We start from the raw sequence: 24011 nt of genomic DNA, 5'->3' as shown, positions 1-24011 counted from the left end.
AGCTCTCGTTCAGGCAAATGAGAAATAAGTGCACTCAGGCTATCCGGAAGGCCAAAGTTAGTTACTTTAAGGAGCCGTTCTCTCTCTGTGGGTCTAACACCAAGAAGTTCTGGAAAACGGTTAAAGACCTGGAGAATAAACCCTCCTCCTCACAGCTGCCCATGTCCCTTAATGTTGATAATGTGGTTGTTACTGACAAGAAGCACATGGCTGAGCTCTTTAATCACCACTTCATTAAGTCAGGATTCCTATTTGACTCAGCCATGCCTCCCTGCCCGCCCAACATTTCCTCATCTCCCACCCCTTCTAATGCGACTATCCCCGATGCTTCTCCCTTTTTTCCCTCCTGCCCCACTACAAAGTTTATCCCTGCAGGTGGTCAATGAGTCCGAGGTGCTAAAGGAGCTCCTTAAACTTGACCCCMAAAAAACATGTCGGTCAGATGGTTTAGATCCTTTCTTCTTTAAGGTTGCTGCCCCTATCATCGCCAAGCCTGTCTCCAAACTTTTTAACCTGTCTCTCCTTTCTGGGGAGGTTCCCATTGCTTGGAAGGCAGCCACTGTTCATCCTTTATTTAAAGGGGGAGATCAAGCTGATCCTAAATGTTATATTTCTATTTTGCCCTGTTTATGAAAAGTGTTGGAAAAACTTGTCTATAGTATTCCCCCTGGTATGCAATCTGGTTTCCGCTCAGGTTATGGATGTGTCACTGSAACCTTAAAGGTCCTCAATGATGTCACCATTGTCCCTGATTCTAAGCAATATTGTGCTGCTATTTTGATTAACTTGTTCAAAGCTTTTGATACGGTAGACAATTCCATTCTTGTGGGCCGGCTAAGGAGTATTGGTGTCTCTGAGGGGTCTTTGGCCTGGTTTGCTAACTACCGCGCTCAAAGATTGCAGTGTATAAAATCCGAAAATCTGCTGTCTCAGCCACTGCCTGTCACCAAGGGAGTACCCCAAGGCTCAATCCTTGGCCCCATGCTCTTCTCAATTTACATCAACAACATAGCTCAGGCAGTAGGAAGCTCTCTCATCCATTTWTATGCAGATGATACAGTCTTATACTCAGCTGGCTCCTCCCTGGAATTTGTGTTAAATGCTCTACAACAAAGCTTTCTTAGTGTCCAACAAGCTTTCTCRACCYTTAACCTTGTTCTGAACACCTCCAAAACAAAGGTCATGTAGTTTGGTAAGAAGAATGCCCCTCTTCCCACTGGTGTTATTACTACCTCTGAGGGTTTAGTACTGGTGAGCACTGTCCTTCTCTCAGCACATTTCAAAGCTGCAGGCTAAAGTTAAATCTAGACTTGGTTTCCTCTATCGTAATCGCTGCTCTTTCACCCCAGCTGCCGAACTAACCCTGATTCAGATGACCATCCGACCCCTGCTAGATTACAGAGACATAATTTGAGACCATCAGTGTTTTGCATGACAATAACTGGCTGACAAAATGTAATGACCGCCACAGCCCTAGACTAGAGTTCATCAATCTTCTTTGTAATACAATATAATTACAACATAAATACACAGTATATTGTAATTATATTGAGAAAGACAAAGAAATGGAGCATGTAATTATTTKTACTTTTCTTTTGATTACCTTGTCTCCCCTCAGGTCAACAAGAACAATGCCACGCTATGGAACAATGTTGGCCATGCTCTGGAAAATCAAAACAATTACGAAAAASCTCTGAGATATTTCCTTCAGGCCACCTGCGTCCAACCAGGTAAGACAGACTTATCGTCCTCCCATTATATTATTCTCTGCTGGACTTCAAAGCTATGGTAGAAGATGAAACGATGACAAGATACCATTGATTTTGATCAATATAATTGTGTCTGCTCAACAGTGTTATTGTGGCAAACATTGATGTATTGTGTGAAACGAGCCCTATTGGCTGAGCTCCTTCTCAAACTGTCTGTTTTCAATTGAATCACGCAAAACTTTACTAATCGATTATACTGCTACAGACAGAAGTTGCATTGACCATGGAAATAAGGGCTGTGTTCCCTATATAGTGCATTACTTTTGATATAGTCCAGGGCTCTTGGGACGGACCCAAGAATTATTGTTCAGTAAAGCCATTCAAATAAATCCATGTCTCCCAGATATTATTGCTGGCTGAGTAGAGATGTTCCAGACTCCTCCGGTCAGTTGGAGTGTGGAGAGAGCTGTTGGTGTATCTACACAACAAAAACACAATGCTTAAATGTTCACACTTAACATGTGTGATTGACCTTATCTTAACCAATTTATAGAACTCAAATTAGGGCTGAATGTCATACAGTCTCATTTAAAGTGGGGATTAACCGTCATGCAAGTTAACATGTGTGTCATGCAAGTTAACATGTGTGACTGGGCTGACTCTCATAGAACACAGCATTTAGTGACAACGCCTTTCATGGAACTCAACACGTGTGACTATGTATAGGACATACAGGGTAACGGAGCTCATACAAGTTAGTGTGTGACATGGTTGACTTGTAGAACTTAACATTTCTGTCTGTCCTCATAGAAATTTTGTGACTGCAGGCAGGGGAAGCAAATTAATATACTGGTAGGCTAATCTAAAGTATAGTACTATGTAACCCTCCAGATATGCCTGTCCTCTACCAACATGGCTTGTGCATACAGGTCATGTCATGGAGCAGGAAACATGTACAGTCGCTAGTGAACGTCTACACACCCCATGCACAGTCTTCACATTTACTTGCCTTAAAATCTAATTTAATCCAATTTTTYCCCCTACTGATCTACACAACATACTCCACATTTTCAAAGTGAAAGAAAAATTGAATACATTTTCAGCCAATAAAAATAATAAAAATAATAAAGATGCCTTGATTGCGTACAGTACCGTGAAAAAGTTTTTGTACCCTTTCTAATTTTTTCTACTTTTGCATATTGTTTTCTACTGAATGTTACCAGATTTTCAACCAAAACCTAATATTAGATTAAGGGAACCTGAGTGAACAAATAACACATMAATTACATACTTATTTAACAAACAATGTTATGCAACACCCAATKCCCCTTTGTGAAAAAAGTAATTGCCACCTTACACTCAGCTGGTTGTGTCACCTTTAGCAGCAATGACTCCAACCAAACACTTACTGTAGTTGTTGATAAGTCTCTCACGTCACTGTGGAGAAATTTTGGCCCACTCTTCCATGCAGAACTGCTTTAACTCAGCAACGTTTTTGGGGTTTTCAAGCATGAATCAAATCAAATCAAATTGTATTAGTCATATGCACCGAATACAACAGGTGTAGTAGACCTTACAGTGAAATACTTACTTACAAGCCCCTAATCAACAATGCAGTTAAAAATATGAGTAAGAATAAGAAATAAAAGTAACAAGTAATTTAAGAGCAGCAGTAAAATAACAATAGCGAGACTATACACAGTGGGGCACCGGTACAGAGTCAATGTGCGGGGGCACCGTTTAGTTGAGGTAATATGTACATGTAGGTTGAGTTATTAATGTGACGATGCATACTGTAGATAATAACAACAGAGAGTAGCATCAGTGTAAAAGATGGGGGGGGGGCAATGCAAATAGTCTGGGTAGCCATTTGATTAGATGTTCAGGAGTCTTATGGCTTGGGRGTAGAAGCTGTTTAGAAGCCTCTTGGACCTAGACTTGGAACTCTGGTACCGCTTCCCGTGCGGTAGCAGAGAGAACAGTCTATGACTAGTGTGGCTGGAGTATTTTACATTTTTTAGGGCCTTCCTCTGACACCGGTATAAAGGTCATGGATGGCAGGAAGCTTGGCCCCAGTGATGTACTGGGCCGTACGCACTACCCTCTGCAGTGCCTTGCGGTCAGAGGCCGAGCAGTTGCCATACCAGGCAGTGATGCAACCAGTAAGGATGCTCTCGATGGTGCAGCTGTAGAATAGGTTTTGTCGTGCCCTCTTCACGACTTTCCCGGGAAAGCAATATATCATTCACGTTGGGCTCGTCGGCCTCGTTAAAGGAAAAAAAGGATTCTGCCAGTCCKTGGTGAGTAATCGCAGTTCTGATGTCCAGAAGTTAGAAAATCCGCAAGGGGGCAAATACTTTTTCACGGCACTGTATGTCTTCACACCCCAGAGTTAATACTTGACCTTAGGCACCCATTACAGATGTGAATCATTTTAAATAAGATTCTACTAACTTTGCACAACTCTTAGGTCAACTTACAGTGAATTCAGAAATCATTCATACCCCTTGACTTATTCCACATTTTGTTGTTACAGCCTGAATTCAAAYGTGATTAAATATGTTTTTCTCACCCATCTACACACAATACCCCATAATGACAAAGTGAAAACATGTTTTTAGAAATGCAGAAATATCTAATTTGCGTAAATATTCACACCCTTGAGTTAATATATGTTAGAATCACCGTTGGCAGCGAATACAGCTGTGAGTCTAAAGGCTTTGCACACCTGGATTGTACAATATTTGCACATTCTTTTAAAAAGTATTCATGCTCTGTCAAGTTGGTTGTTGATCATTGGTAGACAGCCATTTTCAAGTTTTGCCATAGATTTTCAAGCAAACTTAAGTTAAAACTCTAACTAGGCCACTCAGGAACATTCAATGTCATCTTGGTAAGCAACTCCAGTGTATATTTGGCCTTGTGTTTTACGTTATTTTCCTGCTGAAAGGTGAATTTGTCTCCCAGTGTCTGTTGGAAAGCAGACTGAACCAGATTTTCCTCTAGGATTTTGCCTGTGCTTAGCTCTATTCCATTTATTTTTATCCCCAAAAAAACTCCTTAGTCCTTGCCGATGACAAGCATACTCATAACATGATGCAGCCACCACCATGCTTGAAAATATGAAGAGTAGTACTCAATAACGTGTTGTGTTGGATTTGCCACAAACATAACGCTTTGTATTCAGGACATATAGTTAATTTGTTTGCCACATTTTTGCAGTTTTACTCTAGTGCCTTGTTGCAAACAGGATGCATATTTTTTATTCTGTACAAGCTTGCTTCTTTTCACTCTGTCAATTACGTTAGTATTGTGGCGTAACTACAATGTTGTTGATCCATCCTCTGTTTTCTCATATTACAGTTAATAAACTCTGTAACTGTTTTACAGTCACCATTGGCTTCATGGTGAAATCCCTGAGTGGTTGGTTTCCTTCCTCTCCGGCAACTGTGTTAGGAAAGACGGCTGTGTCTTTGTAGTGATTGGGTGTATTGATACAGTACACCATCCAAAGTGTAATTAATAACTTTACCATGCTCAAAGGGATATCTAATGTCTGCTTTTGAATTTTTGGACACATCTACCGATAGGTGCCCTTTGACTCATTGGAAAACCTCCCTGGTCTTTGTGGTTGAATCTGTGTTTGAAATTCACTGCTTGACTGAGGGACCTATGTGGGGTACAGAGATGAGGTAGTCATTAAAAAATCAAGTTAAACACTATTATTGCACACAGAGTGAGTCCATGTAATGTAATATGTGATTTTATTTTTATTCTTTATTTAACTAGGCAAGTCAGTTCAGAACAAATTCTTATTTTCAATGACAGCCTAGGAACAGTAGGTTAAGTGCCTTGTTCAGTGGCAGAAAGACAGATTTTTAACTTGTCAGCTCGGGGATTCGATCTAGCAACCTTCCGGTTTCTGGCCCAACGATCTAACCACTAGGCAAACTGCCGCCCCAGAGGATGGGTCATCCGGACGTGTCATCTGATGCAGCACTCCATCACTCTCCTTCTTGGTCAAATAGCCCTTACACAGCCTGGACATGTGTTGGGTCATTGTACTGTTGGGGGGAAAAAAGATTTAAAAAAAAAAAATGATAGTCCCACTAAGCGCAAACCAGATGGGATATCGTTGCAAAATGCTGTGGTAAGTGTGCCTTGAAGGTGGGCTGATCCCTCACCTTCCTCATGATCATTAATGCCCCACGAGGTGAGATCTTGCATGGAGCCCCAGACCGAGGGTAATTGACCGTCATCTTGAACTTCTTCCATTTTCTAATAATTGCGCCAACAGTTGTTGCCTTCTCACCAAGCTGCTTGCCTATTGTCCTGTAGCCCATCCCAGCCTTGTGCAGGTCTACAATTTTAACCCTGATGTCCTTACACAGCTCTCTGGTCTTGGCCATTGTGGAGAGRTTKKAGTCTGTTTGATTGAGTGTGTGGACAGGTGTCTTTTATACAGGTAACGAGTTCAAACAGGTGCAGTTAATACAGGTAATGAGTGGAGAACAGGAGGGCTTCTTAAAGAAAAACTAACAGGTCTGTGAGAGCCGGAATTCTTACTGGTTGGTAGGTGATCAAATACTTATGTCATGCAATAAAATGCAAATGAATTACTTAAAAATCATACAAATGTGATTTTCTGGATTTTTGTTTTAGATACCGTCTCTCATAGTTGAAGTGTACCTATGATAAAAATTACAGACCTCTACATGCTTTGTAAGTAGGAAAACCTGCAAAATCGKCAGTGTATCAAATACTTGTTCTCCCCACTGTATATATGGAGTCAAATATCGAAATAATATTGTCTAAGAATAATGTTGTGATACTTAACTGTATAGATTTGTTTCTCCATCACTACACCGTTGTAGAGCTGTGTATTGTGTGGTCCTATTGAAAAGTTGCATCCCAAAAGTAGTGCCCTATATTGGAAATAGGGTGGCAATTGGCACACATACAATGTTTCTCTAAACTCCCTCAGATTAGCCCAGTTCAGATATACTGTCCAGCCAAACCGCCACCTGACCTAATAATAGATACACAATATACAAGGGATACCAATACCGAATCGATGTGCAGGGGTACGAGGTGATTAGGTAGATATGTACATATAACTATGACTAAAGTGACAGACAATAAACAGTAGCAGCAGCGTATGTGATGAGTCAAAAAAGTTACTGCAAAAAGGGTCAATGCCGATAGTCCGGGTAGCTATTTGGTTAACTACAGTATTTAACTATTTAGCGGTCTTATGGCTTGGGGGTAGAAGCTGCTCAGGATCCTGTTGGTTCCAGACTTGGTGCATCGGCACCACTTGCCGTGTGGTAGCAGAGAGAACAGTCTATGACTTGGGGCACTGAAGTCTTTGACAATCTTTAGGGCCTTCCTCTGACACYGCCTGGTATAGAGGTCCTGGATGGTAGGGAGCTTGGCCCCAGTGATGTAGTATGCCGTCCGCACGACCATCTGTAGAGGCTTGCGGTCGGATGCCAAGTACTTGCCAAATCAAGCTGTGATACAGACAGTCAAGATGCTCACAATGGTGCAGTTGTTGAACTTTTTGAGGATCTGAGGGCCCATACCAAATAATTTAAGCCTCCTGAGGGGGAAGAGGCATTGTCCTGCCCTCTGCATGACTGTCTTGGTGTGTTTGGACCATGATGGATCCTTAGTGATGCGGACACCAAGGAACTTGAAACTGTCGACCTTCTCCGCTACAGCCCCTTCAATGTAAATGGGAGCCTGCTCGGCCATCCATTTCCTGTAGTCCATGATCAGCTCCTTTGTCTTACTGACATTGAGGGACAAGTTGTTGTCCTGGCACCACACTGCCAGGTCTCTGACCTCCCTATAGGCTGTCTCATCGTTGTTGGTGATCAGGCCTACCACCCTTGTGTCGTTGGGAAACGTATTGATGGTGTTGGAGTCACGAACAGGGAGTACAGGAGGGGACTAATCACGCACCCCTGAGGGGCCCCCGTGTTGAGGGTCAGCGCGGCGGATGTGTTGTTGCCTACCCTCACCACCTGGGGGAGTCGCATCAGGAAGTCCATGATCCAGTTGCAGAGGGAGGTGTTCAGTCCCAGGGTCTTTAGCTTAGTGATGAGCTTGGAGGGCACTATGGTGTTGAATGCTGAGCTGTGGTCAATGAACAGTATTCTCACATAGATGTTAGTTTTGTCCAAGTGGGAAAGGGCAGTGTGGATTGCAATAGAGACTGCGTCATCTGTGGATCTGTTGGAGCGGGGTCTGGGATAATGGTGTTGATGTGAGTGAGCCATGACTAGCCGTTCAAAGTATTTCATGGCTACAGATGTGAGTGCTACAGGGCGTAGTAGGATTCCTTCTTAGTCCTGTATTGATGCTTTTCCTGTTTGATGGTTCGTCGAAGGGCATAGCGGGATTTATTATAAGCATCCGGGTTAGAGTCCCGCTCCTTGAAAGCGGCATCTCTAGCCTTGAACTCAGTGCGGATGTTGCTTGTAATCCATGGCTTCTACTTAGGATATGTACGTACAGTCACTGTGGGGGCGTCGTCGTCTGCACTTATTAATGAAGCCAGTGACTGATGTGGTGAACTCCTCAATGCCATMTGATGAWTCCCAGAACATATCCCAGTCTGTGGCGGCGTGGGGGGGTACAAAATAGCAGAATGGGCCAGGAGCCCTTAAAACAGACATTATACATACCAGCGCCATTCTTTGGCATGAATTTAAATATTTAATAGTCATTAAATCATGCTTAGCTGTCTAATGCTCATCAGTGCAACTCATTCCCCTCTAGTCTGTTATGATGAAGAGATTTTGATGATGGAGGTCAATAAAGGCCATGCCTCTTATCTGACTTCGTACCCAAACCAAAATGTCGTTTTTTTTCCCTCACTTTTTGTGGGCTCGATGCGCAGTTTCTCTAGAGATAAATCAGATCATGCCCGAACTGTGCAGGGAGGGAGTTGTAGTTTCCAACAGGCCAATATTCTACAAAATTAAGTGCAGATCAATTACCATAATCTCTCAGGAATTACATCAACTAAAGGGGCACTTCTTCACTCTTGACAGATCATTGATCATCATTTAAAAGTTAAAGGTCTCCTGAAGACTTGTCTTTGTACAAACCTTTGGCATTAATTGATCATTTAATAGTWTGAGGTGATGCTCAGCTATCTAATGCTTAGAAATACAGCTCGGTCGCCTCAGTTCTGATGAGGTTATGTTTTTAGAGGTCAATGGGAGGCCAGCCTGATTTCCTACCCCAATCCCTCAAAGTTGGTTTATCTCAGGAATCAAGGAAATGGCAGTGCCTAAGCCTGGCCTAGTGGTTGCGCTGCAGACTCTAGACTACATCTCTACTGTCGGTCTCTCTCTGTAACTGCCCAGTTCTCACTATTCTATTGTTCATAAAATACAAACCGAGTTCTGTGATCCAATCTCCTTGTTAAAAACATAATGAAATACCATTTGAAATCCCTACAAACATGACTGGCATGTGAAAATCCTTTGGTCATTATTGTAGGTAAGCGTTGATGTGGTGTTTCTTTGTCATTTATGGGTGACAGTTCCCTCAATTCATCCACCCCAAACTTCCAAGAAAAACAACTTCTGGACTATAGCCTATTTGATAATAATAATTTGAAGGGCCTGACTGTACTTCCCATGCGAGGGGTCAGCTTTGAAACAAATGACGATTTATTGAATAAGCAGCGGGGCTGATTTCTTCAATTTTATCATCACGAAACGGAACAGGCGAGGCCTTGTCTGAGCTTTTAAAGAGATTTTTCAGCTGAAGCATGCAAGCGGCTATGGCCATCATGTATCGACGACCGATGCTGAAAGGACTGAACAGGATTTCCGCGTGGGGCCCAATGATAATCGCTTTGATACACTACACTTATTTTGATCATGCCTCTTTTATTCACTGGTTTTCCAAACGAGTTAACTCTATATCCAGATTTCCGCTTATGTCCAGGAATCCAATGACTGACAACCCCATGGCATGAAACGGACGACATGGTGCTTTAGTACGTGTTTTATACGGTTCTGTGAGCCTGTCGATGGAGGAAGTCCCTGCCTCAGTCTCATGTTCTCATAATTTATTTGAWAAACTGYGTAAACTCTGATTCGATAAATTGGTTTAGAAAACATTAAAGAAACAGATATTCTTTCCCTCTRGCTGTATGTGTATGCCTGTGGGATTATATATACACATTTGATCTTTTTCTTCCAAGAAAATCCCACTGTGAAAAAATCCCACTCTCATGTTGGCCATGCCAGAAGCATATTGCCCACATCAGAGGCTGTCGGTGGCTTTGAAATTAGATTGATATGCTAGTTTTCCTGCTCAGTCATTATTAGGCCTCCAAGAAAGTAACGTGTTGTCTCTTCTGTTGATTGCTTTGTAATTTTAAGGCCATGCCGAAACGTCTGTACAGATGTAGGATCTTAATTTGAGCCAGTTTGCTACAGCAGGAATATAATTCTGCAGCAACAGGAAATGTGAATAATTATGTGGATTATAATTAATGGACATTTTTCTTTAGGGCAAATCAAGTCTGACATTTTAAAGTGGAAATTACAAACTTTAGAAACCTTTTTAAGCCTTGAATACACTACAAGTTTGCATTTCCTGCTATGCTATCTCTCAAATTAAGATCCTAAATCTCATGAAAAGTGATGTTAGTGTAACAGTGAAGAACGTACCGTAAGCTCACACCACAGCTAGCTTGAAAAGTTAAGGGTGGAGCCATCCAATTGATACCATTTGGGTAGCTCAACAAGTTAGAACGTTATCAAGGAGGGAGGTCACGTGCGTTGCGAAGCAGAGGATCGCTGRTTCGAGCCCAGGATCGGGCAGTCGGGACAGTGGAGGAAGCTAAGCTGTTAGCAGCACACTGACCCGGGTAACAGTGGTGCCATGACCCGGATGCGCAGTTGTGCTCAGCTTGACGGCTTGGATCTCTGTGGGGTGAGTGTAACAGAGTTAAGAACGTACCATAAGCTCACTACATTCTCTACGTCATGGGTTCTCAAACCTTTTGGGGCCGGGGGACCCCCTTTTGTGATGGCAAGTTAATCAAGGACCCCACAACTCGAGTGAGATAGAAATAGCATACAATGAGTTTTACTATGACTGGCAGTGCATGGCCGGACAAACCAAGTATTGGGCCCTGGGAAGGAACATCTTTTGTTGTCAAATTGACTGGGGCAATTTCTACATGTTTGACGCTTGCCCCAGTCAATTTGACAACAAGAGATGCCTTTTGTTGACAATATAAGAAGGCTGCACCATTCAAGTGCATTTTTGTGTGTGCCCAATATTCTTTGGGTGGGATAACATATTGTGAAACGTCATTACACTATTAGTGCAGATATATTAAGGACATTGTCTGAAATTACAATGCAAAAATATGACATATACCTCCTTTAAAGGGATACTTTGGGATTTTRGCAATGAGGCCCTTTATCTATTTCCCCAGAGTCAGATGAACACGTCAATACCATTTGTATGTCCGTGTCCAGTATGAAGGAAGATAAATGGCCTCATTGCCAAAATTCTGAATGATCACTTTAATGAATGAATGACATATATTTATACATGTATTACATTGTATTATTTAACACCCTTTAAATGTATTCCATGGATCCCTCAGCCAAAATGTGTTTAATCTGTTAGTAATGTTCATTTAAAAAATGTAATGTAAAAAATATATATATATTTTTAGATCTGGCCACAGACCCCAACTTTGAGAACTCCTGCTCTACGTTCTCTGGTCGTTATAGTTCACCTGGAATAGCAAACTAGTGTCCAGTACCCCTAACCTGTCAGAACAAAGTTAATAACAAACCAAAACAACTGCAAGCATATAATATAGTGTGATCTAATATCTTTCATGTGGAATAAGCGTCATGGATCAGTTACTGATCAATCGTCAACAAATGACAGATAAGGACTAGTTTATTATGTTGCCCTTCAAGATCATTCCAGGGAAGAAGGGTGACGCCCAACCACCTGAACGTGTAGATTAACCTGGCAAACCTGATCCGTACCAACGACTCACGCCTGGAGGAGGCTGACCAACTCTACAGACAGGCCATCAGCATGAGGCCTGACTTCAAGCAAGCAAGCCTACATCAGCATGCAAGGCCCCTTTACTAACATCCTACATCAGTAGGCAAGGTGGTTAGTTTACACCATATATCAGAATAATGATGTTGAACAAGGCTGTTGACTTTCTCTTAACATCCTTCATCAGAAGTCTATTTAGTGTATTTACTACCTCCATCAGGGTATGATGTACAATTTATATCATAACTGTTTACTTACAACCTTGAGCCTACTGATATTTGAATGGATACCATATACGTCAGTAGCCACTCCTTCATCAGAAGTTGAATTAATTAATTTACAACATACGTAAGCAGTCAATTACATTAATTCATCTCAGCGAAGGGTCAATTGACTGCTTACGTAGGTTGTAAATGACTAATTAGACTTAAATGAATCAATTACATAAGCAGTCATTCTAGGACTCCGGCGGTCATGACATTTTGTCAGCCAGTTATTGTTATGCGATTGACTGCCGGTCTCATGGTAATTGACCGTTAATGAACATAAACATGGTTAGTATCTCCAGGCCTCCACACTTACAAGCCGCTGATGCACGCCTTTGGAACATCTACATTTAAAAAAGTATAGTAAATCCATTTAATATACACCATCACAATAAATCAATTTMTTTTTGGCAGGTCCGAACAAACATGATATGAAGAAAATGTATTACAGAAAAAACAAATAGGAGTCATGCCATAGACTTAAGTTTACTTCATTTATCAGACAAGATATGCTTATGAGTCCCATGCCATTATTTTATATTGTATGATTTTATTGTAAAAAAATATATTATTGAACTTAGCTGAATAAAATGGAAAGGATATTTTTCCCATTCCGGAGCGAGTGTGAATATGAAGTGGCTATGTTGAGCGTAAACGTTATCATTTGAAACAGGTCCTATACGCTAGATTTATAGTTATTTGGCAAATTTTGTTGTGAATGATACAAACCTTAGAATGTCTTCGAAATCAAAACATATATGAGCTGCATGATGCGACTATAGGCTATTGACTATTTGAAAAGTAGCACACAMAAAAAGCTTGCGCTCTGTTACKTRCCTCAGGCGACACACGCTGTTCTCTAATCAAGTGATCATATTTTCAACCATCAGACTATTCCCAATTTAATCTTTACTCATATGTCAACAAAAAAAAGAATAATGAAAATGTTCCATTATCAAACGGGTAGGAAAAGGAGCAGGGGAATCATCCCTATGCACTCAAATAGTGAATGGAGACCGCTTTCCCACAGTTTAAATCATGCCGGCTAGGCTACTCCGGTTTTATAGAAATAACTATAGTAGCAGCTGGGATCCTCCACTTTTTGGTGGAAACCATCAAAACTCTGCTTTCATCTGGGATTGCATATAGAAATGTCTGGGCTTATAGGAATAGTTCCACTTCACGCATCAACCACTGTTAGAGGAGTATGCAGCCACTCGCTGCGCGACAGGTGATTTTCCGCCCAAACTCTGTATGCTATGGGCTCTTCAACCCTGTTYCTGCAGCTACCCAGTGCTTAATTTGGGAAACCAAGTGAAATCTTTTCGGGAACATCGAYAGTATCATGTTTTCAMGACAAAACATATTTAATTAAACTGTTGACAGCCCCTATCTCTGCGCGCTTGAGAAATGGATGAAGGAGAGAGAGRGGGAGATGGAAACGCACAGTGGTGAGATATYATGTAGCTAAATGTAATGTCAGCTTATTAATAAAARAWAAAWWWAAAAATGCCCTAATACTAGGCTATTCAAAATAAAATACAAATTCACTATAATTGTAGGCGAACTCTGTAAGCCGCCCTGTATTGCCTAAGCCTATACGTTCTCTCCCAGACTCGTGGATAGAAAGTAACAATACATAACAGTCCACACTCAAAGGCGATTACGTAAATCATTTTTTTTAATGCCTTGCGTAATAGCCTGCCGTGCGGTAGGCTATTAGGCTATGTATTGTATAATGGCACAATCATTATTTGAATTCAGGTTTTGGGGAGGGGGGGCTTGGGCTCATATAAAGGCCAATGCGTATACATAAGCTCTAATATGCATAGGGTTGTTCTACATGCAACGTCTTAAATGCTTTGAATAAATTATCATCTTAGAAAACTCTGTCCGTTTTGTTGTTTGGCTTTCAAACAACATCCACAATGACCACGTTTTCCACTCAGTTTCAACCTGTTGTTGAACTTCTTTCTTCATATTGATCATCACATTGAGGTCAAACATGTTTGACTAACGCTGAGTTTTAAAGGCATAATACTGTTTTGATGATGAGTGTTTGATGTGAGTTTCGATTGCATTTGCATTGATGTCAGAGTGGTCAGAGGGACAATAGAGCATTGAGTGTCAGGYCATTAGCGACCTGACGTCGTTAGCAAGTTAGGTACTAACAACACATGTCCAGAGTGCATAAAAGGAGATTACTGTGACGACTCTCATGACTGCCGGTGTGGYGGTAATATATATGGTCACCGCAACAGCCCTAATTCTACACCAACATAAGGTATTTTGTTTACATCCTTCATCAAAGCCATTAATCGGCTCTGTAACACAGTTGGCTGGTCAGACTACTTGTCTGGTCAGACTACTTGTCAACTGTACAGTCTACCATATCACAGTGTCACAGTGTCACAGTGTTCATCAAAAGCCAGTTATTGACTGCTCTAACACAGCTGACCAAGCTGACTGCTGGGGATCCCGAGTGGCGCAGCGGTCTAAGACACTGCATCTCAGTGCTAGAGGCATCACTACAGACACCCTGTTTTGAATCCAGGCTGTATGACAACTGGCCGTTGCTGGGAGTCCCTTAGGGCGGCGCACAATTGGCCCAGCATCGTCCGGGTTTGGCCGGTGTAGGCCGTCATTGTAAATAAGAATTTGTTCTTGACTGACTTGCCTAGTTAAATTAAGGTTCATAAAAATAAAATAAAAAATATTCACTATACATTCTGCTCTAAATTCACAATCTGGCCCTCAACCATCATGGTCACCTAATAATCCCCAGTTTACAATTGGCTCATTCATCCCCTCCTCTCCCCTGTAACTATTCCCCAGGTCGTTGCTGCAAATGAGAACGTGTTCTCAGTCAACTTACCTGGTAAAATAACGGATAAATAAAATAAAAAATAAAAATAAATAGCATGTACGTAAAGGAGAAAGGAAGCGAGAAACAGATTATTATTAAAGGCCCAGTGGGGTCAAAAACATGATTTCCCTGTGTTTTTCCACACTGAGGTTGTAATACTACTGTGAAATTCTGAAAATGATGATGATGCCATTTTAGTGTAAGAAATGAGTTAGACCAATAAGAAAGAGAGTTCTAACCTCTCTGCCAATAACAGMTAGTTTTCAATTYCCCCCCCCTCCCCACTCAGACCACTCCCAGACAGTCCTAGCTAAATTCTTGCATGAGAAATTTCTCTTTTCTAAGTGGCTATTTTTGTTTCTTTTTGAAAACAATCACCATTTTTACCCAGAAATGATTTGATTTTGAGATCAAAACGGCTGCATTGGCCCTTTAACAAACAACAATAGAGAATTGATGTAGATAAAAATGAGTTATGATAATGAAAACGAAAAATAAGCATTTGTTATGACACTTCCTGTATCGGCCCGTTTGCTTCCGTTTCGCTCCTACTGARTACGACCCAGGCTCAACCAGAGCACGTAGCAGTTGTTTTGTTTAGTTAACCTTTATTTAATCAGGAAGTCCCATTTGAAATGTAGATTAWCAATCAACAATTAATGACTCATCTTGTCATTAATAAACATGAACAGATAAGAGATTAGGGGCTCTMTTTTTGGCCGGCGTCAAGCCAGCGCAATTGYCAAACGCACGCTCGGTTGCAATTTCGACCTGTTACAGCCGTCTCTCTTCTATTTTCAAACCCTAGTGTCAGGATTGGTAGTTCACCTTTCTTATATGAGCTCGCTTGCGCTGAGGTGGRAGGGGTATTATTTTGGTTGTGCATTAAAAAAACTCCATGTAGGCTATATGCCCATCATMGAATGAGAGATGAGATAATCCAGTGACACTCCTATTTAGAAACATTTAAATTCTGTTCCTTTTTTGTTTGATTAAAAAAACAAAGCCCTTAATAGGCTACCCTTGGTTCCACAACAATGTGTCTGGTGTCTTTCTTATCCTGGCCATGCATTAGCCAAGTAGCCTATGCATAAAAAGTTTCTAAATGGTCTACTCGTGAGGCTTTTGCCGACATGCTTTTGCATTATTCACAATTCACATAGGCCTACCTGCAGTGCATACTCCATKAGGCTTGTATCCATCCCTATTTCCAAAGAGCGCCTCTTGTCCTGTTACCAAAGACACGGTCCTCCAAACGTAGGCTATTCAGTCTATAACGCCATATCAACAGTAGGCCTAGGCTATGTCTTGCTTATTGAGAACATGCCTCAGACATACAATACAGTTTACAGGAGCCATGTATTTTTATTTGAGGAGAAGTGCAATGTGTAAAGGCCTATACTCATTGAAGCCAATTACAACAATGTTAACTCCAAACATATTGAGCTGTCACGCACTAGCCTATGCTATTTAATAAACTGTAGTTTTATTCCACAATGGACTAGGAGGAGAATATTTCGTGCCCYCAGCCRAATTGGAGTTGATGACMACGCAAAGACCATCAATAACCTACAGAACTCAAGACAAACGCATGCAGTATTAAGCTATGGGACGCCTTGTTGGACCAGTGAGTGCCCAAGCCCTCGTCACACCTACAACTTATTTATTGATTTAAACCCAAGCCTTTCATGCCACCGGCAGCTATTTAGCTCATAATAATGGCTGTGAAAATATCAAAAMATATTTCTGACACCCMCGGACCTATACCGTTAGATTTACCATTSTGTTAGAGTACAAGGGCTCTATTTTAACAAACCTAACGTCTTTAATTATTCTACTGAAGAGGCTTGGTTTCAATGGAACTGGAGCCCTTCAGGTATGTCGTTGTTTAACCAGACAGCCATGTGAGTTCACGGCCAAGTTCMCAGTCCTGGTGCTGCCTTGGTGCCTCCTCCCTCCCCCCCTCTCCTCCTCCTCTTCCTGGTGCTGACTTTCCCTCCACCCCCTTCCCCTCCTCCTGGGCCGCTCTCTTTACCCACGCTCGTTTTCAGCGTAACGTATCCTCTTTGTAAGAGCCTGAACAGTGCTCCCTAACCCTGAAGGTGAATTTAAACAAAAGTCCCAGCGCGCGACTCATCCACACTTTCCTCACATTTGCAGACTAACAAGTTACACCAGTGTGATTAATGGTCCCCCATGGTGCGAGCAAATGTACCATGATAGCAGGTTGGGTCGACAAGGATWTCAGATTTGGGAATTGGACAAAAAAATGATTATATATTTTTTTTATAAATGCACCTTAACCCTACCCACTAGGTGTGTGTGTTTCGGCACTCCCCTGGCTCTGCCCGGATCACTCACGGTTCGCTGCAGCTGTAAAATGACAGATTAATTTAGGATCTCTTGGTGTTATTGTTAATATCAGTGTTCTGATAATGCTGTCACTCACCACCAATGTTTTTGTTCTGGCTCCCTGTATTCTTTGGGCTCTTTCTCTCTTTTGGTATTACTCTCATTCTGTTCACAGAGGCCCAACTGTTGATTCAATTGTAGGTGTGAGTTTTTGACTTAGTGCCAAGGGACTCTTGCTGGCACCCTACGGGGTTGTTGGTCAGAGGCGGTGCGCGGCTGCACGTACACCCAGCATAGTTTACAGGCACAGGGCACATACAATAAGTTAATAAAGAAAATTGAAAACTCTTGGCACACTCTTCAGATGCAGGCMCCGATAGATGTAATAAAACGTCACGGTGAAACATTGGGCAGTATAACTTGTGTGTACATTTTATTGAATGTCATTCTTATCGTACAGTTTTTGCTACACAATCTGCACCTGTGACTTGCTGAGTGTGCGTGCCCCACCTTTACCCACTAACCAGTATAGTGATTGTGCCATGAGAACACGTTTTTTAACAAATCACACCTACCTCCAACAAAATAAACAATGACTGTTGTTGTTGTTATGCCCTAACCATTATGTGTGTGTGTGCATGTGTGTGTGCATTTTTCTCTGTCTGTGTGTGTTTTCCAGGTGAACMCAGGTTCCGTCCGGAGKCCAACCGTCTTTACCTGACCTCCAGACGATGCCAACGGCTACTTCARCCTGGGGATGCTTGCCATGGACGCCAACGAGAATGCTGCAGCCGAGCGCTGGATGAGGGAGGCCATCCGTCCACAGACGGGCTTCCGCAGCGCCCTCTTCAACCTGGCCCTGCTCTACTCGCAGCCTCGACAGGAGGTGGATGCCCTGCCTGTATTAGACGAGCTGCTGCACCACCACCCAGACTATGTTAAAGGTTTGATTCTCATGGGGGATATCCTGATGAACCACAAGAAGGGCATCCAGGGTGCCAAGATCTGCTTCCACAGGATCCTCCGTATGGACCCCACCAACGTGCAAGGGAAACACAACCTGTGTGTGGTCTACTTCGAGGAGCGAGACCTGCCGAGAGCGGAGCGCTGCCTGGAGGAAACGCTGGCCCTGGCACCCAACGAGGAGTACGTACGCAGCCACCTGGGCGCCGTGCGCGGCAAGATGGCGGCCATGTCTGCCCCGCTGAGCCCAGCTTCAGCAGAGGGCGCAGCTATGCTAGCCAAGGYGGAGGAAAAGAAGCTGGGTAAGGAGGAGGAAGGGAGTGGAGCCACCGACAGCGATAGGGTTGGGGAGGGTACCGGGAATAAGAAGAATGCACGGAAATCCTCCTCGGCAAAAAGCTTTCGAGGTGGTGGCGACAGCCAATCAGAGCATCTGGACGGCAGCCAGGCTGACAAACAGCTGAGGACTAAGAGCAAATCCAGAAAAGAGATTAAAGATATAGAGAAGAAACGGGCAACCGCCTTGAAGAGACTGGAGGAGATTGACTTCATTTTATGYGGTGATTAACCTTGTTGTTATTTACCGCAGCGCAGGACACATTTTTGTAGAGCTATTAACAGCTCCTGAATCACAGGTGTGATACGTYCTAAATTGCACCCTATAATAACATATACAAAACATTAAGAACACCTGCTCTTTCCATGACATAGACTGGCCAGGTGAATCAAGTTGAAAGCTATGCTCCCTTATTGATGTCACTTATTAAATCCACTTCAGTCAGTCTAAATGAATGGGAGGAGAGAGGGGCAAATCATTTTTAAGCCTTGAGACAATTGAGGGTGAATGGGCAAGACAAAATATTTAAGTGCCTTTGAACGGGGTATGGTAGTAGGTGCCAGGTGCACCGGTTTGTGTCAAGAACTGCAACGCTGCTGGGTTTTTCATGCTTAACAGTTTCCCGTGTGTATTAAGACAAAAGGAGGGGTGGATCTCAATATTAGGAAGTTGTCCTTAAATCGGGCGGCGGGTAACCTAGAGTGTTGGATTAGTAACCCGAAAGGTTGCAAGATCGAATCCCCGAGCTGACAAGGTAAAAAATTGTCGCTCTGCCCCTGAACAAGGCAGTTCCTAGGCCCACTGTTCCTAGGCCGTCATTGAAAATAAGAATTTGTTCTTAACTGACTTACCTAGTTAAATAAAAGGTACAATAAAAATAATAATGTTTTGTACACTCAGTGTATATAGTGCACTACTTTTGACCAGGACCCATAGGTTAGAAGCCCATAGTAGTGAATAGGGTGGCATTTCAGACACTGCCACAAACTCGGCTGGTTTTAAGAAACAAAACCCTTCCACTCTTCATCATGTGTGGTTTAACTCATTTAATATTTTTTTTATCATGTTTAAGGGCTACCCTACCTGCTGTTTCCCATAATTTTAACACCATTGCGAGAATTAAAAAAGGGAAATTGTGTTTTGTTTGTTCTCTGAACAGCACGAGAAAGGAAAAGCACAACGCGATTAGTCATAGTCTATTTAATCTCCACTACAGATGCATAACCCTGTGTGTTGCTTCTTCTGAATGTCATTTTTATCATATCCTAATTTATGCTGGTTTGTTTTGATGTTGATATGTTTACTAGATAAGTTGTTCATCACTGGATTTCTTTGTGTGTGACTCACTCTGTGCGTAGCCAGGTATTGTTTTTAAAATAGGAATGATTGTATCACGAACAATGAAAGGAAATGACGTAATGGACACTACAAGGCCCACTTCAGGCAGACAGGATCTCTGTATGTTGTATGCATCTCCAAATAACCCATTACTACAGCTGCTGCGCCAGCATATTATATTACACTACATTTCACCCCATTGACTATTTTCACTTATTGATCTCACCCTTTCCTGTTTTTCACGTCGTCAGTGTTTTTCTCCTCATAGCACAGCACAGCAAATTATCGCATAGTGCTTCCATGGAGCTGTTTGTCTCATATTCAGTTCATGTCTGTCCAACCCCCACMCCCCCAGGCACATACAACCTGATCCACCGCCAGACAGATATATTGTTTTCTGCTGTTAGTCTTCACTCTTCACATATCATAACATCTCTGATTGCAACAATACCAGGCCGTTTTGGCGTGAGGATCGTGACACATGCTCCTCCTCACCCCTCTCCCTCCCATGTTCTCCCTCAGGCTGTGCCATGTGTTTTCTTAAAATCATTTACACAAGATGCTTCCTCTCTCTTGAGGGAGGATTTCACAGCACAGTTATTGTGCAGAACAGTTCCTCTTTTTAATTTTGTATTTCTCCCACTGCAGCTCAGCTCATTGACCGTGTTCTCGGTTTTCTTTCTTTCTCTCTATCTCTCTGTTGGAGTTTCTCCRTCTGTCTTCCTTCTCTCCTTCTGTAATTAACATGCTGTTTGATGCTATCTTAATTGYTTTCAACTTGTCATTCTCTCAAAACACTAATGTTGTGGTTGAGTTACCTGGAATGGAACTGTTTTTGTTTGATGACGCGTGACGAAAGAGATAATGTGACTTGTCAGAAACCTATGATTAGCTAAGTGAAACAAAAACTCGCCTGTCATTGTTTTGCCTCTCTTTAACCCCTTATTTAACCCCTCGGTGTTCCATGATTGTTTTGTATCCTGGTGATTAGTTGCAGACCGCTACTGTGCAGTGTCAATCTGTTCCTTTTTCCTCTTCGCACTCACTGAAAGTTGGTGTGTCCATCTGTTCGCACTCACTGTCAGTCACGATTACCCKAATGGAAGATCTGCTGATATATTAAATTAAAAAACATTGTCAGTGTGATATGATGGTTGGCCTGAGGCCTCATATGAAACATGACTCTCCTAGCAGTCTCAACACGATCATGCATTACTTATCATTGAGCTCCTAAAACACTACATATTGTGCATGTCCAGATGCTTCTATATGTCCAGTATTTATTGGTTTATTTATTACATGCACTGTGAGCTCTCAGTACTGTCAGTGTTTGCCACTTAAAATATATGGTACGTTATTTAGCATAGCTATCTTTTAWCATGCAAGACGAGTGCTCTGAAAGTGTTACAATTGTAATCAATCAAGAATATTGATATGCCTTGAAAGAACCGTCTCGCCTGTAATGATATCAGATTTGTAGAGAGCACATCAGTCAGCCACTAAAATAACCACCTAATATTTCAATTCTATTCAAGCACCATATCTATCACTTTTGTCATAGGCAAATATGTTCACCTGCAATGTAATTGATAAATTATTTTATTKTAATCGCTTTTGTATGGTGACCAAAAAACACAGKTTTTTTTWATGTATTTTTAAAACTATATCCCTTTTTTCTAATATGAGCCCTGATATTGACTTGGCTCCTGGATGCTTGATGGTGGTGGGGATTCCAGGTTGTGGTTTCCAAATGAAGGCTGTTTACTTTATGACTGCTTTTCACTTCTACATGTTATTTTTCTGTATGTCTTACAGCTAACATCTAGTCTCCCTTGGCAGACCGGTTGCCTTCCACATTAAAAGTGTTCCGGTATACCTAGGTCTGGGATTTCTGAGACTAGCGCCCAACAGTCGGGGCGATATACATTTGAAGTCGGAAGTTTACATACACCTYAGCCAAATACATTTTAACTCAGTTTTTCACAATTCCTGACATTTAATCCTAGTAAAAATGCCCTGTCTTAGGTCAGTTAGGATCATTATTTTTTTCAGCTTTTATTTCTTTCATCACATTCCCAGTGGGTTAGAAGTTTACATACACTCAATTAGTATTTGGTAGCATTGCCTTTAAATTGTTTAACTCGGGTCAAACATTTCGGGTAGCCTTCCACAAGCTTCCCACAATAAGTTGGGTGAACTTTGGCCCATTCCTCCTGACAGAGCTGGTGTAACTGTCAGGTTAGTAGGCCACCTGCTCGCACATGCTTTTTTCAGTTCTGCACATATTTCTTGGGATTGAAGTCAGGGCTTTGTAATGGCCACCTCCAACACCTTGACTTTGTTGTCCTTAAGCCATTTTGCAACAACTTTGGAACTATGCTTGGGGTCATTGTCCATTTGGAAGACCCATTTGCGACAAGCCTTTTAACTTCCTGACTGATGTCTTGAAGATGTTGCTTCAATCTATCCAATAATTTGGCATGGCCTCATGATGGCCTCTATTTTGTGAAGTGCACCCAGTCCTCCTGCAGCAAAGCACCCCCACACATGATGCTGCACCCCGTCCTTCACGGTTGGGATGGTGTTCTCCAGCTTGCAAGCCACCCCTTTTCCTCCAAACATAAACGATGGTCATTATGACCAAACAGTTCTATTTTTGTTTCATCAGACCAGAGAACATTTCTCCAAAAAGTACGATCTTTGTCCCCATGTGCAGTTGCAAACCGTAGTCTGGCTTTTTTTATGGTGGTTTTGGAGCAGTGGCTTCTTCCTTGCCGAGCGGCCTTTCAGGTTATGGTCGAATTTGAACTCGTTTAACTGTGGATATAGATACTTTTGTACCTCTTTCTCCAGCATCTTTACAAGGTCCTTTGCTTTGTTTTGGGATTGATTTGTACTTTTTCGCACCAAAGTACGTTCATCTCTAGGAGACAGAATCGCGTCTCCTTCTTGAGCGGTATGGCGGCTGCGTGGTCCCATGGTGTGTTTATACTTGCGTACTATTGTTTGTACAGATGAACGTGGTACTTCAGGCATTGGAAATTGCTCCCAAGAATGAACCAGACTTGTGGATGTCTGCAATGTTTTTTCTGAGGTCTTGATTTCTTTTGATTTTCCCATTATGTCAAGCAAAGAGGCACTGCGTTTGAAGGTGCCTTGAAATAATCCACAGGTACACTCCAATTGACTCAAATGATGTCATTTAGCCTATCAGAGCTTCTAAAGCCATGACATAATTTTCTGTAATTTTCCAAGCTGTTAAAAGGCACAGTCAACCAGTGTATTGTAATCTTGTGGACCCCCTGGAATTGAGATACACTGAAATAATCTGTCTGTAAAAAAATTGTTGAAAAAAGACAAAGTGAAAATTCCCTGGTGCTACCACTGGTGTAATGTGGCCATCAAAACAAACACTACCATTTGTAGGACCTCTGACCATACATTTGAAGTCAGAAATTGACACACTCAGGTTGGAGTCATTAAAACTCGTTTTTTCAACCACTCCACAACTTTCTTGCTAACAAAATATAGTTTTGGCAAGTCGGTTAGGACATCTACTTTGTGCATGACACAAGTAATTTCTTTCAACAATTTTTTACAGACAGATTATTTCAGTGTATCTCAATTCCAGTGGGTCACAAGATTACATACACTGAGTTGACTGTGCCTTTTAACAGCTTGGAAAATTACAGAAAATTATGTCATGGCTTTAGAAGCTAAGAGGTGGCTTGGTCATTGAGTAGGGGTGGTTGCAATCTATGGTTGCAATCTATTAAGCATGCATCTAGTAATACATTATATCTTGGGTGTGCTAAACATTTTTGAGGGAGCTTCAGCACCTAGCAAGTCTCTCTGAAGTTGCCCATGCATTACGTAGGCCTGGTCCAGAAACTACTCCTAGCCCTCACTCCTAGCACCAGCCCCTAGATGTAGATCTGAATGGGTATAAGTGATATGGTATCAGCTCAACTTTGCCCTCTGATCTAAGCATTGCTTTCATAAGGGGGAGGTAAGGGGAAAGTACACAAAAAGATTACTAGGATTAAAGATAAAATTAAATCAATATTTTATAAGATATTAAGGAAGGTTAGATAAAACTTGATTACATGCTCAGG

General features: G+C 41.9%; 1 pseudogene; it reads left to right on the top strand.

Moving 5' to 3' along the window:
• Window positions 1-21397, top strand: part of LOC111952236 (protein O-mannosyl-transferase TMTC3-like) — a 63074-nt pseudogene extending 41677 nt beyond the window's left edge.
• Window positions 21398-24011: the final 2614 nt, after the last annotated feature.

The sequence above is a fragment of the Salvelinus sp. IW2-2015 genome, linkage group LG26, assembly GCF_002910315.2.
Source record: "Salvelinus sp. IW2-2015 linkage group LG26, ASM291031v2, whole genome shotgun sequence".
Lineage (NCBI taxonomy): Eukaryota > Metazoa > Chordata > Actinopteri > Salmoniformes > Salmonidae > Salvelinus > Salvelinus sp. IW2-2015.
The sequence above is the reverse complement of the archived record's forward strand: the minus strand, read 5'-3'. Positions and strand labels throughout refer to the sequence as shown.